General features: G+C 45.0%; 1 protein-coding gene across 6 annotated transcripts in view; it reads right to left on the bottom strand.

Moving 5' to 3' along the window:
• KCNIP1 (potassium voltage-gated channel interacting protein 1) overlaps positions 1 to 18,453 on the bottom strand; it is a 498,864-nt gene that overhangs the window by 157,867 nt on the left and 322,544 nt on the right. Inside the window, exon 1 of one of the 6 annotated variants that reach the window (XM_032702749.1) lies at positions 2,744 to 2,818. The exons of the other annotated variants lie outside the window; for them this stretch is intronic. The gene's annotated coding sequence lies outside the window, so the exon portion shown is untranslated. Of the gene's footprint in view, positions 1 to 2,743; positions 2,819 to 18,453 lie in introns of those variants that run through there. 6 annotated transcript variants of the gene reach the window in all.

Here is an 18,453-nt window from a genome sequence, read left to right as displayed (position 1 = left end):
TGCAGAAAAACAGGAGCAGCCTGAGGTTTCCTCTGTGTTTTTACTAAAGTTGATCACTTTATATTTCAACTTAAGACTGAAACATTTCTGCTGCTCATAGCACATCTGTGAAAGTAGTATCAGTATGATTTTTCACCTAGAAAGTCTTCAGGGAGTTGACTGGCATTTCAAGGGCCAGAGTAGCTGAGTCTGCTTACAGGAGATTTAAGACACTCTGTTCTTCAGCATTTTCCATCATATCTGTGCTTTCACGACCATACCAGCCAAATATATAACTCTACGGTAGGAAGAGCATGGCATTCTGCCTCTATGCAAACAGGTGAGCAAACAGTTCCATCAATTAAACACAGAAGTCATATTTCAATTCTTTCAAACTCAGAGAAACCTTTATACTTGAATATGAGCATAATCAGTTCCCTGGCCTATGTGGAGAACTGTGGCAAAGGAAAGAGTGCAATAAACAGAACTATAGCTAAACTACCATCACCGCTTTATCAGAGACAACAAGTGCCATTTGGGTTTTAGAACTACAAAGTTTAAAGAAAAATAAGCATAGTTTTAATCTTACAACTTTTGTTTTCTTCCCCTCCCAATCATATTAGCAATTTCTGTTGCACAGGTGTCTAGCATACTCAGTTACTCATTAAAAACACCTTTTAGGTCACATCCCACTCCATGGAATGTCTTGTATTGCGCTGTGCCTAATTAAGAGGCAAGACTGAAATTGAAGGTACTCCCTGCACAGCTCCTCCACTAATCCCAAAACCCCAAACAAATACATTTAAGACTATGTTCAAAAACGCATTTTTACATGTGTCACATTCTGTAGTCCATTCCCTCAAGAACAGTGCAAAGATCTCGCACAGTCAGAATTCTCTTTGTGGATAAACACAGCCCAGCCTTTCACAAAATGACAGAATCACAGAATGCTTTGCATTGGAAAGGATTTTAAAGATCATCTAGTTCCAATCCCCCCCCAATAAATACTACAAATATTGTAAATATAAATATTGACTTGATATTAAATTTAAGCAATGTACAAATTTCTCATCCTAAAGTTACAAATATCTCAAAAGTACAAGTGCTCTCCACCCCTCCTCTCTGCTGAATTACCTTGTTGTTTTTCTACTAGTGTTACCCAATAACCTGCCCAATCAAAAGTCTAATCACAAGCCTCTCCTTCCTACATTTTCCAAGAACAATAGGATCTGTCTTGTTCCTCTTCTCTACTAAAACAATGACAAGGAGGATTTTGACATCAACATGAAGGTATAAATCACAAAGCAAAGGCTGTTGCAGTCCATTTAGGAGCACAATACTGCAAGTGATCCTCTGAGCACAGTTCACCAGCTGAGCTGCAGGAGACGCTTCCCATAACAGTTCTCTTTCATAGGAAGGACTCCCCAGTGCTCCTTGTTTCACAGCCTAGCAAGGTTTACATTGAGAGTGCAGCTTTCTGTAGACACCACACAAACTGGTCATTACTGAAGAGAACTGCAGTTCTCGTCTGCTGGGGGTTAGGATTCATTTTATTTTAAGGCAGAATATTTTTCTTTGTATATGATCATTAACCCGAGGGCAACAAAGGCATACTGCTCCTTATGTGAGGCTTACAGAAGAGGTAGTTTTTAAAAATGAAATCCTAAAACCTGATGAAATCTTCCATAGTGCTATGTTCTGAGATATGTCAGGGCAGATGCTGGCTATATGTGGACAGCATTTTCAAACCATTTCCTTTTCACTTCTCTCCTAAACCCTCAGCATCATTCCTACAGCCAGTGGAAGGATCATATGAGCTAAATATTAATTTTGGCTTAAGTGGAATACAGTAAGTTATTTTTCATATGTTTCTTTAAATTGCAGCTCCTTTCCAAAATGCTGCTTTTAACTTAGGCTACAGAAGATGTTGATTTTTAAGGTTTTATTTTTTATTTGGCAGTATCCATATTCACATCTAAAAACCCTTGAAAGAGGCATTTACACATTTCAAAGAGAAATGCTGAAATACAAACCTGCTTTTCATAGCAATGAGACATGAGGGATGGTATTTTCACATCCAACTCTTCTTCCATTAATAGTTCCAGAGTTCCTTAAAATACACTACACAGCTTTGTTATGCTACAGCATATTTATTCCATCGATAATGTGCAGTGTGCCTGGTTCAAAGTGATGCTTATTGCCCTTGGAAGCAATGAATAAATTATTTAAGGAGTGTGGAAACAGCTCCTTCTGCAGAACTCCCCAACCCAAGGTTGATGAGGGATCTAAGGAATGTGGAAGGGGAATACAGCTGGGTACCTAGGGCATGAGCTCAGTACATCAAGTTTAAAAATGCAAGAAGTATCACATGCCCTGACAGAGTCAATGGTACATGCATGTGTTAGAGGCTGATAATTCCTGCGGAGCAAAAGAATCTGCTCAGCCAATTGGAAACCAAACTGATTTCAAAAGCCAAAAATGGAAAGCTGGAATCATAAGGCTTCAAAAGGATCAACCCTAAAGTGGTTCACGTTCTTTGGTGAGTGAGTTATTCTATAGAAAGTGCAGTATACAAGCCAAGATATAAAACTCGTATCAAGAAGGCGTTCACAAGTGGACGTGAATGTGTATTGAGGCTGTTATGTCTAGGATGTCCAAAGAGATGGGTGAGCATGACCAAAGCGATTGTGATCTTTCAGGAGAAAAAAATACATTCAGAGAGAGAAATATAGCACATGTGAATCTAGTAACACATTTTGCTAACCTCAAGTCTCAGCTTCACTCCAGAAGGGAGGCACTTGCTAGCATGGGAAAATACTTCCTTGATATGTCATCCTCAAAAGGGTAGTGGTGATACAGCTGTAAAGAACATATGGCTCCTTTTCTCAGTTGATAAAAGCTTTCCTAACAACAGTCAACAGAAGGGGAAAGGGAAAGAAAGGGAAAAGAGAACAGAAAAGGTGAAAGGGAAAGGAAAAAGGAAAGGCGAAAAGGCAAGCATATGAAGTTTCTTAGTATTCATATAACATTTTACTGCCTGATCTGAATAGTTATTGAAATGAGATAACCAAATGCATGAAAGTTAGAGTGGTTCAGAACTAATCAGTTATTTTGAGGACACTCAGTAGCTTTTAGAGTGTCTAGTTGAAATATGAAAAAAATTGTACTTGGATAGTGAACATTTTTCAAATGCACACACAACTCTCAGGGAACATTTATTATGTACCACAACAGCATTGATCTCAAGGGATACTACAACATAGGTGTACAGAAATATTGCTGAAAGATTTTTGTTACTGGTACATGCACAGGAATCATAGATTAGGACAACAGAGTCTTTCACAGACTTCTAAAGAAGTCACAGTTTGATTTACACAGACAACACTAGGATTTGACAAGAGATGAAAATAATTGCTCCTGGAGATAACTGGAGAAGAAAAAGGAGGAAGAAATGTTGAAAGGAAATAATTTTCAACTCTGATACAATAAAGATGACAACGCCTCCATGGAGCCTGCTCATTCCAGTGCTGGGAAGCTTGCAAAAGAAAGAGGTTTACTTCTAGCAGGCATGTGACAGAGTATGTGTTACAGGGGAAGCAGAGCATGCCAGTCCAACAGCAGCACTTTACTGACTTCTAGCAAGGTCCTACTGCCAGGTCATTAATAAAAGATTATTATTTCTGAACAATCCACAAAGTAAGCTTTTCAGAGTATGACCTGTTTGCTCTACTCAAGAGCAGGCACTGAAAAGTTTTGTATCTGGCAATCTCTGATAAGTAAAGAATCCATTTAAATGATCAATGAAAAATAGTATAAAAGCTGTATTTGCCTTTACAATGTCAATAATGTGATTATGTCATATTCTCCCAACCCAGTCTTGGTTTAAGGATGGACCAGTGCATGCATTTGTTCTGTTAACATTCAGAGCCGACATAAAGATTTCACTGTGTCTGCATAGCCATAGTATTCTGCAATTACACTATCCATTCCATTTTGATTTTAATTTAAAGTATTAGAGCTCAAAAATAAAGACAACACTCTGACCTTGTTAACAGGCTGAGACAGCTTGAAGAAGGCTTACTTTGGTCACTTACATTTCCAAACCGCACAGTTCAGACAGACCAATCCAGACTTACCTGCAAGAAAATAACATACAAATTTGGGATTACAATTTCAAACTTAAATCTCTCAAATTATTTATTTAACTGTACTTTTTTCCCAGTCCTTAAATAATTGAGTGGGTTTTTTTCATCCTGATAATTTAATTACAAGAGGTTGCACTGTCAAAGGGCAAAACATATCTGATGCATTTCTTGTTATTACAATGTACTGTTTTGCGGGCTCATTGAATCTTGTCCCCAACTTTTCCTTCTCCTGCTACTTTACAATGCAACAGACTATTTCTGCATTGTTTAAAACAACATGACTGAGTGCAAGGCTGAGTATATTGAGAAAGACAGGGTTTGTACACTTTTCATTGACCTTTGAAATAGAAGAAAGATAAAAGCCAACAGCCACAGGGAGAACTTCTGTTCCTAGCATGGAAGCAAGTACTTGGACCTCAAACTATTGAGTGAAGTCAGGTGAGCTTTTAAAGCAATGTCCTCACATCAGTCTCCCAGCAGTTTTCTTTACAGAATGAAGTTTGGGTGAAAAACATTTGAGTGAAACATCTTTTCCACTTGCCAAAGCACAGTAAATTCCTTAACGGTGGTTTACTAAGCATCATGAGAAGAGCCTCTCTCAAGCGGGGTAGCAGGCTTCCATTCCAACTCAAATATACCACCTCATTATTCATAATATTCAGAGATTTCTAACCCCACTGGCTGCCCAGTGCACCAAGGTGACTTAGACCTCACAGCACAGGATGTTGCTGCATCAATCCCCAGGGCAGTAACGCCATGAATGGCTGTCCCACTCCACACTCCAGGTAACAGTTCCACACACAGGGTCTCCGCTCTACACTACAAGTGATACTATGAAGGCAACAACTTAATGGGTAGTGGGCACATAAACTGATAAGCAATTTACTAATAAGGAAAAGTCTGCAGAAGCCCATGATACCTGACATTAGTTTGTCCATCTTCCATTGAAAATATTGTTTCACATCATTCTCTTATGGACTTCCAGGGTATTTTTCTATCATTAAATTATAAGATTCAGCACGCCACTGACATGTCAACAAGAATGACACTACAGTCTTTTGATTATTTTTCTTATAGTATAAAAAATAAATATTATCTACCATTTTCTGAAAAGGAGAATGTAAGCATTATATTATTCAAGAGTAGCTTAAAGGCCTTTCTGAAAAGGAAATGTAAATACTATAACCTAAAGAAGAATTTAGTGGCATCTCCCTCGGTCATGAGCTTTTCCCCAAGTTCTTGCTGTGTAACTTCTTACCTGCTTTTGCAGCATGTGTCTGAGGCCATATAAGAGCTGAAATCTATACACATATATACACACAATAGCATGAGAAACAAATAACTAATTTCACTGCTCTACAGAACCTGGTTCTTGGAGGCTCTCCCAATGTTGTCTAGACAAATACTGAGCAATAACTATACCCTAGTAGGAGGATGGAAGATAGAATAATCTTTTGCCTCCATCTCTGGGTCCCCAGCACAGGAAGGACATCAACCTGTGGAGCAAGTCCAGAGGATACCACCAAGATGATCAGAGGGATGGAGCAGCTCTGCTGTGAGGAAAGGTTGAGAGAATTTGGGTTGTTCAACCAGGAGAAGAGAAGCTTCAGGGTAACCTTATTGTGGCCTTTCAGTATCTGAAGGAGCCAACAAGAAAGATGGAGAGAGACTATGAGAGCACGTAGTGACAGGACCAGAGGGGAATGGCTTCACATTGACAGAGGGCATGGTTAGATCTTAGGAAGAAATTCTTTACTATGAAAGTTGTGAGGCCCGGGCACAGGTTGCCCAGAGAAGCTCTGGCTGCCCCATCCCTGGAAGTGTCCAAGGCCAGGTTGGATGGGGCTTGGAACAACCTGGGCTAGTGGAAGGTGTCCCTCTCCATGGCAGGGGGTTGGAACAAGATGATCCTTAAGGTCTCTACCAACTCAAGCCATTCTATGATTCTATGATTATGAAAAGGACATCTGGACCAGTTGTTACAAAAAATGAAATATATCGAGAGATTATTCAGAATTCATAATTCAGAAAGCACTGGAAATGCTTCCCTAATGTGATACAAAACTTTCTTACCCTTTAGTTAATGAGATACTGAAGGACTTCAGATTAAAACACATTAGTTTCTATATTCTTAGACAATAAAAATATATTTGTATGTTACCAGAAGTGTCCTAAATAATCAGTCTCTCAGAACTGCCAAATCCAGCTGCAAATGCTACACACTACAAAAAGGAACTCCATGTCTTTGAGGCCTGAGCATCTGCAGTAGGACAGGAGCAGCTGGCAGGGAAATGCCTCCTTTGCTGCTGAGCACTGAGGTCCCCCAGTGTGAGGAAGCACTGACCAGCACTGACTGGCCACATGCTTCTGACATGGTTTGGGTCACTCTAACTTACCAAAACCACCATCTCAGTGCTCCATCCATGATGAGGACAGCATTGCCCTGTCTTGAGAGCTGTACTGAGCCAGTCAGCTCAGCGATGGATGAAAGACGACAGAGAAATGTATCTATTCTTTTGCCCTCCCCATTGATGGAGTTAAATTAATCCATGCTTTGAGTTAGTATGGTCAGGTTTTGGTAGCAAGGGGGAATACATGGGTGGCTTCTGTGAGAAACTGCTAAAAACTTCCCCCATGTCCAGCAGAGCCAGTGCCACCAGCTCCAGGACAGACTCATCACTGGCCAAGGCCAAGCCAATCAGGAATGACAGTAACAACTCTGGGATAACATATTTAAGAAGTAAAAAAAGTTATTGTGCAGATGAAATGCAGAGAAAGCCAGAGGAGAGCAGAATGAGAACATCTGAACAGCTCTGCAGACACCTCTTCCCCTTCAGTGGGGAAGGAGGGGCAGGAGGTGCTCCAGGCCCCGGAGCAGAGGTTCCCCTGCAACCCCTGGTGCAGCCCATGGTGGGGCAGCTGTGCCCCTGAGCCCATGGAGGCCACGGGGGTGCAGAGACCCCCCTGCAGCCTGGGGAGGAGTCCACGCTGGAGCAGGGGATGCCAGAAGGAGGCTGTGACCCTGTGGGAGGCCTGTGTTGGAGCAGGGTTCTGGCAGGTACCTGCTGACGTGGAGAGAGGAGCCCACACTGGAGCAGTGGTAGGAACAACTTGTGATGAATTGTGACCCTCATTATTGTCTGCCTGCGCTGCTGCAAGGGAGGAGGGAGAGGTGGGGGAAGGTGTTTGTAAGAATTATTTTACTTCTCATTATCCTGCTCTGACTTTGTTAGCAATAAATTCAACTAATATCCCCAATTCGAGTCTGCTTTGCCCGTAACTCAGTCACGGTGAGTGATCAGTGAGTGATCTCTCCCCGTCCTTAACTCAGGAACCCTGGGTTGTATTTACTCTCCTCTGTCCAGATGCAGAGGGCAGTATCAGAGCACCTTTGGTGGGTACCTGGCATCCAGCCATGGTCAATCCACTACAGTCCACTTTAACATTTTGCCACCACACTGGTGTTGCAGGCACTACCTTCAAAAGGTGACAGGAAAACGCCTGTTGGGGTGTGGTTTGTCTGACAGGTTCCTGGGGGCAGAGCTGTGACAGGGGGCACCACTGGACACTCCAACCACTAGATACGCCAACTCACATAGGCTGCAGTAAACACTGCCAGAGGGCCCAACCAGAATAAGTAAAATAAGTGGAAAGGAATATCTAATATAAGCCTCTTATCTCCACCTAGTGGTACTGATACCATTGCCAGAAGGCAAAAGCAAGAGACACAGTCAGCCTGCATTTGGAAATGCCATTCTCCCCAAACTCCATTTCCATCCTGCTGTGACGGCACCAGGCTGGTGGGTGTCCAACACTGCCGGTCAATGCAGATTCAGTGGAAACACCCGTAGATTCCCAGTGTCCAAATGCAACGACGGGCTCAGTGAGCTTTGAAACAGAAACTCGCCGTTGCATCTCTCACCTTTTCACCTGCCCCTCTCCTAGTCTGCTGAGGTTCCCAGTCTGTACCTTGTGGATGGTTTAATGCTGGGAGCCGGCAGGATCCTGCTGCCACCTGCTGTCACTGTGTCACACACAAAGACAGGAGTCCCGCACACGGTGCCCTGGCAGCACAGAAATGCAGGGAATGAGAATTGCAGGAAGAAAGAGAAAAATGGTGATAACTGTATGACTTTAGGTTTACCTATATGAGGAATTCTCCTCCTTTCCTGGTGCATAAAAGACCCCAATTTGTGCTTTATTGACTTTTCACATGAACACTCAAAATTTCAAAGGGACTATTTGGACAACAACCCTGCATTAATGTTAGGTCAGTGCACAAATAAACTTGGGTCTTTGTATGTACAATTCTTGAAAAACCTTGTCTTTCTTCCTACAGAAACTCACACTTGTGCCCAATCCTAAATACACACACACCAGCAATTATGCCTCAGTGGAGGACAGCAGAGAAGCGTGAGATGGACTTCCAGCACACACACTGAGCAGAGCAGCACCTCTGCACCTCCCACAGCAAGAGCAGAGGCAGCCTGCTCACCCAGGGACAGGGGCAGGGACAGGGGCAGGGACAGACTGCTCACCCAGGGACAGGGACATCCTGCTCACCCAGGGACAGAGGTAGGGGAAGGGATAGGGACAGGGACAGACTGCTCACCCAGGGACAGGGGCAGGGACAGGGACATCCTGCTCACCCAGGGACAGGGCTACGACAACCTGTGCACCCAGGGACAGGGACAGCCTGCTCATGCAGCCCAGGCCAGGTGACACCTGCAGGGGCAGGGGTGACACCGGGTGTCTGTGTCCCACAGGGCCTCACTGGGAGAGTGCTTTGTCCCTGCTCAGGGCCAGGCAACAGTGGGATTGGCACAGCCACAACAGGTAGAAACCAGAAACAGAAATGTGGAAGCTAGAGACAAAGAAGCAGCAAGTAGGAGCACCCAAGAGCTCTCTCTTTTTGTTTTTGTTTTGTTTTATTTATCTCCCCAGTCAATGCAATGCAGATAACGACAGGAAAGAGCTAAAAGGCAGAGAGTTCAACCCCACATAGCTCTAGGTGCCATCAAGCTGGAGCAGTCAAGGCTGATGACCTGTGGCCCAGGGAGATGCCAGCTCCAGCCAAGAGAATCCTTTAAAGCTTGTTTCATACCACAATCTTGCACAAAGTCAAAGCATTTATAACTTTCATTTAAATAAAGTCAATGCATGTTAAAACATGCAAATATAATTATTTGCATTATTGAATTTATACCCTTAAAAGTAACAACAGGCAATGGGTTGCTGAGAAATTATAAGAACATCCCAGTGCCTGTCCCAGCCACAGGACACCTCCTGCACCAGGCTGATCCCTGGCAGCAACAGGATTTAAGTCAGAGCTCCTTCTAGTGAGTACGGAAGGGTAGTGGTCATGGAGGAGAAAGGACTGGGGAAAAAGAGGCGAACAGTGGAGAGTGCACTGACATGTAATAAGTGATATGAATGTGTACTGGATCAGGTTGCCAAGTGATAAAAGGATAGCTCTTGAAATTTAGGATGTAGGAAGAAGAGAAATATTCCAAGAGGCCATTTGTACCAGTATCTGGCAGCACTCCCAAGGTCCCTTTATGGCTTTCGCTCTATGACCTCTTTTGTCTAACGCAGCACTGGAATGACATCCAAGTCAGGACCCTTGAAAATATTCATTGGTCCCTTCCTAAGGAGTATCTTACAGAATCTTTTTCTCTCCTTTTGGGAGAGCAGAAGATTGATAAGGATATGTAAGATTTATAAGGATTTAAAACCGTTACCTTAGATACATGTAGATCCACAGAGTAATTTGATATTTTAGTACTCCACACATGTACATGCAAACTGTGCTTGGCCATTGCCACAAGCAGGCCTGGTGCCAGCTGCTCTGGCATACAAAAAAGAAGCAGATATCAGCCATATAGTCCATCTCAGGGAACTTTGTGATACTCTAGAGACACAGGGATCCACAGGCGACCTTTCAGCTACCCCATGAAGTCCTCTTTGATGGTAGTTACTGAACAAATTCTTGATTCAGAGTCCCCCAGTACCCTCTGCCTGTCTGTTGTAAGCTCTGACTAAGGCAGCAAGGATCACCCCCAGCAAATTCTAGCTTTTATGCAAGTGCAGCAAAGCAGCTCCTTCCATACCTGACTTCTTTGGAATTAACTACTCACAGCTTAGAGGAAATTCGGAAAATTTTGTCATTCACGTCTAACCACTAACACAGCCAATAAACATCTTTAGCTTTGAGAGCACTCTGGGGAGCAGGAATGAAACAAAAAACTGTCCTGGAGTCCAGGCACTACCCAGTTTAACAGGCACACACGATGTGATGATACACACACTTCATCTCAGCACTACGGACAGCCCACTATAACAAAGACAAATGCTGAAAATACTACAGGATAGGTTTTATTCCATGTGGTTAAACCCAGTCAGAAAAGCATTTAGGTATATGTGTCCTAGTTAGGACAGCTGAGACCAGTTCATCATTGGATGGATGTAACCCAAAACTGTGTATTTTATAGACTTCCATGCCATTTCCCAGAAACTGTTTTCAATAGACTATTTACACCCTCTGCCCAGAGCAACCTGATTCCTCAGGCTAGAAAGTAGGTGCTGAGGCCTGCGATATGGAAGGGTGCCTCCCTGTTCCTCACACCCTTTGTGAAACTCCCCGCTCTGAGGGAAGGACTGAGCATTCCTGCCTGAACTGGAGAATATATAAACTTGGAGTCTTGGAACCTTTTCACCACTCGTGGGATCCAGAGGAGGACTGCAGACCACTGCTCTCAGCCAGACTGCAGGTCACCACTTTTCAACCACACTGCAACCACCACTCTTGACCAGACTGCAACAGCACTCTCACCAACAGGTTTTTCCCTCTTCTTTTACTTTGGACTCAGGGGGCCCAAAGAACACCACTCTGTTCATGTCCCAGGGTGCTGGGTTATATATTTGGGTTTTGTGGGTTAAAACCAATTGTTTGTCTGTATAATTGTACTTATTGTGTTATTTTATTAAATTGTTATTCTGACTTATAATCTCTGAGTTGAGTCCATTTTCCCTGGTGGTTTATCTTTAAACCAGTACATTTTTGGCACCCAGCATGGGGCAGAGAGAGAGAAGTCAGAATCACAATTTCATTTTAAGCATTTTTCTATTTGGATACAGAAACTCCCCGATCACCATGTTGTTTGATGCATTCACGTGGATGTTGTATCTGAGCCTGTTCATATTTCCACAGATGGGGAACTATTTGCCTGTTTTGATGCTCTCTTTAAGACCAGGGAAAGGGATCCAAATTGCTTTATTAGTATACTATATTTATGTCATCATAACATCGGAAGCAATGAGTTTCATTGTAAATGTGTATTCAGTCTTGTTTGCCTGTCCTGGTTTGGGTTGCTGTCTCTGGGGCCTCATTAAAAATTGCACCCAGTCCTCTGGGGGAACAGGAGGGAATGGTTGTTTCCAGCCTCTCACCTCCTTCTTCCCCTTCAGACCTGCTACAACAGTTTTTGAAAATATTGAGTTCCCTTTTGATGTTAAGGACAGCATGATGTTATTGTTAGTGTTGCTTTGTCTGCTCTGCACTGTCTACACCATGTTTAGGGTTAGAACAGGGCCTTCTAGGGAGGTTGTTTGGACGCCTGCCCTGGGAGCAGATAATGCTGAGTGGCACGGGAAGCGGGAGGACATCGGCCAGTAATTGGAGAAGTTTTCTCCTCCAATGATCTGGAAATTCACCCCTGAACAACTGCAGGATCCTGTTAGCATGATAAGACTGGTGAAGGGAAAATGCTCTGGCAGCTCCAGAGATGGCCAGCTCACAGCAACCTGCTGGGTCCTGGCCACTGGCTACCAGACACTACTTGACATGGTACAGCACTGTCAGGGGGAGGAGAGAAGGAGCAAATCCACAGGCACCACGTCCACCCAAACCACAACTGAGTCAGAGGGAGAAAGAAATAAACCAACCGGCACCGTGTCCACACAAACCATCGAGGAGCCAGAAAAACAACCGAAACCAATAGCAGTCGCCCCTGTCCAGAAAAGGAAATCAAAGACTAAATCAGTTTGCATAGCAAATGATGATGAAGAGGCAGGACCTGCACATCCACCGGAGGAGACAGAGCCAGAAATAATCACTCGGTCCCTATCCCTGGGTGAGCTACGTGAGCTCCGGAGAGAGTTCACACGACAGGCGAATGAGTTCATTCTGACCTGGCTGCTCCGAATCTGGGATGCCGCAGCTAACGAGACAATCCTAGATGGGAGTGAAGCCAGACAGCTGGGATCCCTGCCTCGAGATGTAGTCATTGATCAGGGGATTGGAAGGAGGCAGGAAACTCTCAGCCTCTGGCAGTGACTGTTGTCCAGTGTGAGGGAGAGATACCTTTGTAAGGAGGACCTCCACGTACAGCAAGGACAGTGGAACACGATGGAACAAGGTATCCGGTGCTTAAGAGAATTAGCTGTACTGGAGATAATCTTTTCAGAGGACGAAAGATTCCCTGAAAGTCCAGATGGTGTACAGTGCACATCCCAGATGTGGTTAAAGTTTGCACAACTCGGGCCAGAAATGTATTCCCGCTACTTAGCAACGCTGCAATGGAGGGAAGGAGAGGACAAGGTGGGCGCGTTGGTCAGTAAACTCAGGATTTATGAAGACACTGTCACCGCCCCATTACGAGCCCACGTCTCATCTGTGGAAACCAAACTGACTGAACAAGTCCGAAGCCTGGAAGAGAAGATTGAAGAGGGACACCAGAAGCTAAGAGAAGAAATTAAGGGAGGGATCTTCCATATCGCGCCAGGACAAACAAGAGTCTCTGCTATTAGGAGCCAGCGCTCCCCAGTTAGGGAGAGAGGGAACACTCCACGTGGCAATCTATGGTTTTACCTCCGTGAGCACGGAGAAGATATGAGGAAGTGGGATGGGAAACCCACCTCTTCCTTAGCAGCCCAGGTACGTGAACTGAAAAGAGGGACAAGTACCACAAGGAACTCTTCAAGGGTAAATGCTGCTCCAGTCTCTTGTGGGCAAGACTCCAGACGGTACAGGAATGATGATATGTCTGATCCTCTTGAAGGGACCTCCAGGCCATACTCACAAGAAGAGCACAATGAGTACCATGACCAGGACTAGGGGTGCCCTGCCTCTAGCGAGGCAGAGGAGAGGGACAATCGGGTCTATTGGACAGTGTGGATTCGGTGGCCTGGCACATCAGAGCCACAAAGATATAAGGCCTTAGTGGACACCGGTGCACAATGTACTTTAATGCCATCAAGATACGTAGGGGCAGAATCCATCTCCATTTCTGGGGTAACAGGGGGATCCCAACAGCTGACTGTACTGGAAGCTGAAGTGAACCTGACTGGGAAGGAATGGCACAGACACCCCATCATGACTGACCCAGAGGCCCCGTGCATCCTTGGCATAGATTACCTGAGGAGTGGCTATTTCAAAGACCCAAAAGGACTTCATTGGGCTTTTGGCATAGCTACTGTGGAGACAGATTAAATTAGACAGATGAACACCTTGCCTGGTCTCTCAGAAGACCTCTCTGCTGTGGGACTGATGAAGGTTGAAGAACAATTGGTACCGATAGCCACAGCAACAGTGCACTGTCGGCAATACCGCACCGACTGAGACTCTGTGACTCCTATACATAAGATGATCCGTGACCTGGAGAGCCAGGGGGTGGTCAGCAAGACTCGCTCACCCTCTAATAGCCCTATATGGCCAGTGTGTAAATCAGCGGAGAGTGGAGGCTGACGGTGGATTACCGTGGACTCAATGAAGTCACACCACCCCTGAGTACTGCTGTGCCGGACATGCTGGAGCTCCAGTACGAGCTGGAGTCCAAGGCAGTCAAGTGGTATGCCACCACTGACATTGCCAATGCCTTTTTTCTCCATTCCTTTGGCAGCGGAGGGCAGGCCACAATTTGCTTTCACTTGGAGACGTGTGCAGTACACCTGGAATCGACTGCCTCAGGGGTGGAAACACAGTCCCAGCATTTGCCATGGACTGATCCAGACTGCACTGGAAAAGGGTCAGGTTCTGGAACATCTACAGTACATTGGTGACATCATTGTATGGGGGAACGCAGTGGGGGAAGTCTTCGAGAAAGGAGAGAAGATAATCCAGATTGTCCTAAGAGCTGGTTTTGCCATTAAACGGAGTAAGGTCAAGGGACCTGCTCAGGAAATTCAGTTCCAACAGAGGTGATTAACAAAATAGCAGCCATGTCCCCACCAACCAGCAAGAAGGAAACACAGGCTTTCCTAGGCACTGTGGGCTTTTGGAGGATGCATATCCCCCGAGTTACAGTCAGATTGTAAGCCCTCTCTCCCTTGTGACCCCAGAAGAAAAATGATTTCCAGTGGGGACCTGAACAACAACAAGCCTTTGAACAAAATATAACCGGAGATTGCCCATGTGGGAGTCCCTTGGGCCAGTAAGGACAGGACAGGACGTTGAAGAACTGTCTCCTACACTGCTGCCAGGAAGAATGGCCCTTCCTGGTAGCCTCTTGGTTGATATAGAAGTTTTTGCCTGGGGAGACCCCGAGGGGGGGAGGACGACCAATGGGATTCTGGACGTTGGGATACCAAAGGATCTGAAGCCAGCTATACACCAATTGAGAAAGAGATCCTGGCGCTATGAAGGAGTTTCGAACTGCCTGAGAAGTGATCGACACCGAAGAGCAGCTCTCCTGGCACCCCGACTTACCATGTGCTGGGCTGGTGTTCAAGGCAAGAGTTCCTTCTGCACATCACCCACCCAATGCACATGGAGTAAGTGGATCTGCTCTGATCACACAGCGAACCCAGATAGGGAGTCCTAATCGCCCTGGGATTCTGGAAATTATCACCAATGGCCCAAAGGTGAGAGTTTCGGACCTATCCTCTGAAGAAGAAGAGGAGCAGGTGACACGGGCTGAGGAGGCCCCCACCATATGACAAGCTAGCAGCAGATGAAAGGCGATATGTGCTCTTCACGGATGGCTCCTGTCGCATTGTAGGGACAAACCGAAAATGGAAGGCAGCCGTGTGGAGTCCCACACGGCGAGTTGCAGAAGCGACCAAAGGACAAGGTGGGTCAAGTCAGTTTGCAGAGCTTAAAGCCGTTCAGTTGGCTTTGGATATAGCTGAATGAGAGAAGTGGCCAAGACTCTATCTCTACACTGACTCATGGATGGTGGCCAATGCTCTGTGGGGATGGCTGGAGTGATGGAAAAAGGCCAACTGGCAGCGCCAAGGGAAACCCATCTGGGCAGCAGAGATGTGGCAGGACATCGCTGGCCAGGTAGAGAAGCTGAGTGTGAAGGTCGGTCACGTAGATGTTCATGTACACAAGAAACGGGCTACTGAGGAGCATCGTAACAACGAGCAGACGGACCGAGCTGCCAGGATTAAAGTCTCTCAGGTAGATCTGGATTGGCAGCACAAAGGAGAATTATTTCTGGCTCGATGGGCCCATGATGCCTCCGGTCACCAGGGGAGAGATGCAACATACAGATGGGCTCGTGACCGAGGGTGGACTTAACCAAAGGCATCGTCTCACAGGTCATCCATGGACTGTGAGAGTGCTGCCATTCACACAGGCCAAGGAGGTGAAGCCTCTATGGTATGGTGGACGGTGGTCAAAGTACAGGTATGGGGAAGCCTGGCAAGTTGACTACATCACACTCCCCAAAACCCACCAAGGCAGGCGCTACGTACTGACCATGGTAGAAGGAAGTACTGGATGACTGGAGACATACCCCGTGCCTCATGCCACTGCCCGGAATACCATCCTGGGCCTTGAAAAACAAGTCCTGTGGTGACACGGCACCCCGGAGAGAATTGAGTCTGATAATGGGACCCATTTCAAGAATGGCCTCGTAGACACCTGGGCCAGAGAGCACGGCACTGAGTGGGTGTATCATATCCCCTACCATGCACCAGCGGTTGGAAAAGTTGAGCGGTGCAACGGACTGCTGAAAACCACCCTGAAGGCACTGTGTGGGAAGACTCTCAAACACTGGGAGTTGCATTTAGCAAAGACCACCTGGTTGGTCAACACCCGAGGCTCCATCAATCGAGCTGGCCCTGCCCAGTCAGAACCTTTGCATACTGTAGATGGAGATAAAGTCCCCGTGGTGCATACGAGAGGAATGTTAGGGAAGACTGTTTGGATTAGTCCCACCTCAAGCAAAGGTAAACCCATCCGAGGGATTGTTTTTGCTCAAGGACCTGGTTTCACCTGGTGGGTAATGCAAAAAGATGGGGAGACGTGTACCACAAGGGGACCTAATTTTGAGTGAGAATGGTCTGTAATGTTTCATTGTATATATATATAGATGTATATAGTTTTAAAGGGATATAGTGTTCAAGGGGGTTAATTGGGCATGACATGGATGGCTAGAATAAGGGGTGGTGGATAATGTCCTAGTTAGGAACGCTGAAACCCAGTTCATCATTGGATGGATGTAACCCAAACCTGTGTATTCCTACATAGCCTTCCTGCCATTTCCAAAAAGCTGTTTTCAATAGACTATTTTACAACCCTCTGCCCAGAGCAGGCCTTATTCCTTCAGGGCTACAAAGTAGGGTAAGAGGCCTGTGATATAGAATGAGTGCCCTCCCTGTTCCTCACACCCTTTCGTTGTGAAACTCCCCACCCTGTAGAAAAGTAGCTGGAGCATTCCGCCTGACTGGAGAATATATAAACTTGGAGGTCTTGAACTTTTTTACCACTCGTGGGATCCAGAGGAGGGACTGCAGACCACTGTCTCTTAACCAGACTGCAGACCACCACTCTTGACCAGACTGCAACAGCACTCTCACCAACAGGTTTTCCCCTCTCCTTTTACTTTGACTCAGGGGGCCCAAAGAACACCACTTGTTCATGTCCCAGGGTGTTGGGTTAATATTGGGTTTGTGGGTTAAAACCAATTGTTTGTCTGTATAATTGTACTTATTGTGTTATTTATTAAATTGTTATTCTGACTTTTAATCTCTCTTTGAGTTGAGTCCATTTCCCCTGGTGGTTACCTTTAAACCCGACACTAGGTTTATTCTGAGTGGCTTAAGGATACACTTTAGCCTCCAGCTGATGAGATCTAAGCACATCCTAATTACTGATTTCAGAAAGGTTGAGAATGCTGCAATGATGGATAACTGAAACAGAGTGAAAGCAAGATCTTCCTAAAAGTGAGTCATTAATTGCATGAGCTACACCCCTTGTAACTGTGTAGGACAAAACATTTGCACCCTATTCATCTGGAACTCAGCCTATTCCAAACAAAACCATACAGCTCCCAGATTTATGGTTTGAAAGGTCATCCTTAATATTGCTTTTATTCAACTAACCCAACACAGAAACCAATTTTTTTGTTATCAGCCAATAGTTTACAAACAGTAGAGACATAGAGCGATTGGAGACTGCAGTCCCTGGAAACATTATTTTTTCACCCTTTCTTTACCCTCAGGAAAATCCTCTTCCTCGGATTGAGCTGGTGGATATGGTGAAGGAGGAGGGAATACACCAAGGCAACTCCCTACCAGCCTAGTGAAATCCATATATTTTCAACTGTGCCTTCAACCACTGTTTCTTATCAATATCAACACTACAGTATGAAACACTTCATGAAAGGTTGAAGGTGCATTTGGGAGCTCTGGAGATGAGGTGCCTCAGGTATTCGGCTGTACCAAGCATCAGCTGGGGCAAGGCCAGAGTTATGACTAGTTTTTCTTTTACTCTAGTCCTTCTCCCACAGTATAGATGGCAACAATTCCTTTTACAAGAGACCCAAACAATACGACTTCTTTTACAATTTTAAAGGTACATTTTGTCTATTCACTCTCAGAATTTTGAGGGTATGCAACTGAGGAGACTCCAGTCACAGACACAAGAAACAAAAACTAGCTACCTGAGTTTTTCATGTTGTTTTTTAAAGAAAATATTTTTATTATATTATTTATATACATATTTTGTATATCATTATGTATTTATGCTGATGACGCTGCCCTTGTTGCCCCACACAGAAGCAGCTCTGCAAGCGTTTAACATCCTGCTTTGGCAGATGCTGCTGAGCTCTTTGGGCTGGAAGTCAGCTTAAAGAAGACAGAGGTCCTCCATCAACCTGCACCTCAAGAAGTCTTCCATCATCCCCACATCACCATTGGCCAATCAGAGCTCAAATCAGTCCAACAGTTTAATTACCTTGGTAGCCTCATCTCCTCAGATGGTAAGATCGACGGAGAGATAGACAACAGGTTAGCTAAGGCATATAATGCTTTTGGAAAACTCCACAAGAGAGTATGGCGTAATAAACACTTAAAGAAAAGCACCAAGATCAGTGTTTACAAA

The sequence above is a fragment of the Chiroxiphia lanceolata genome, chromosome 15 (genome assembly GCF_009829145.1).
Source record: "Chiroxiphia lanceolata isolate bChiLan1 chromosome 15, bChiLan1.pri, whole genome shotgun sequence".
Taxonomy (NCBI): domain Eukaryota; kingdom Metazoa; phylum Chordata; class Aves; order Passeriformes; family Pipridae; genus Chiroxiphia; species Chiroxiphia lanceolata.
The sequence above is the reverse complement of the archived record's forward strand: the minus strand, read 5'-3'. Positions and strand labels throughout refer to the sequence as shown.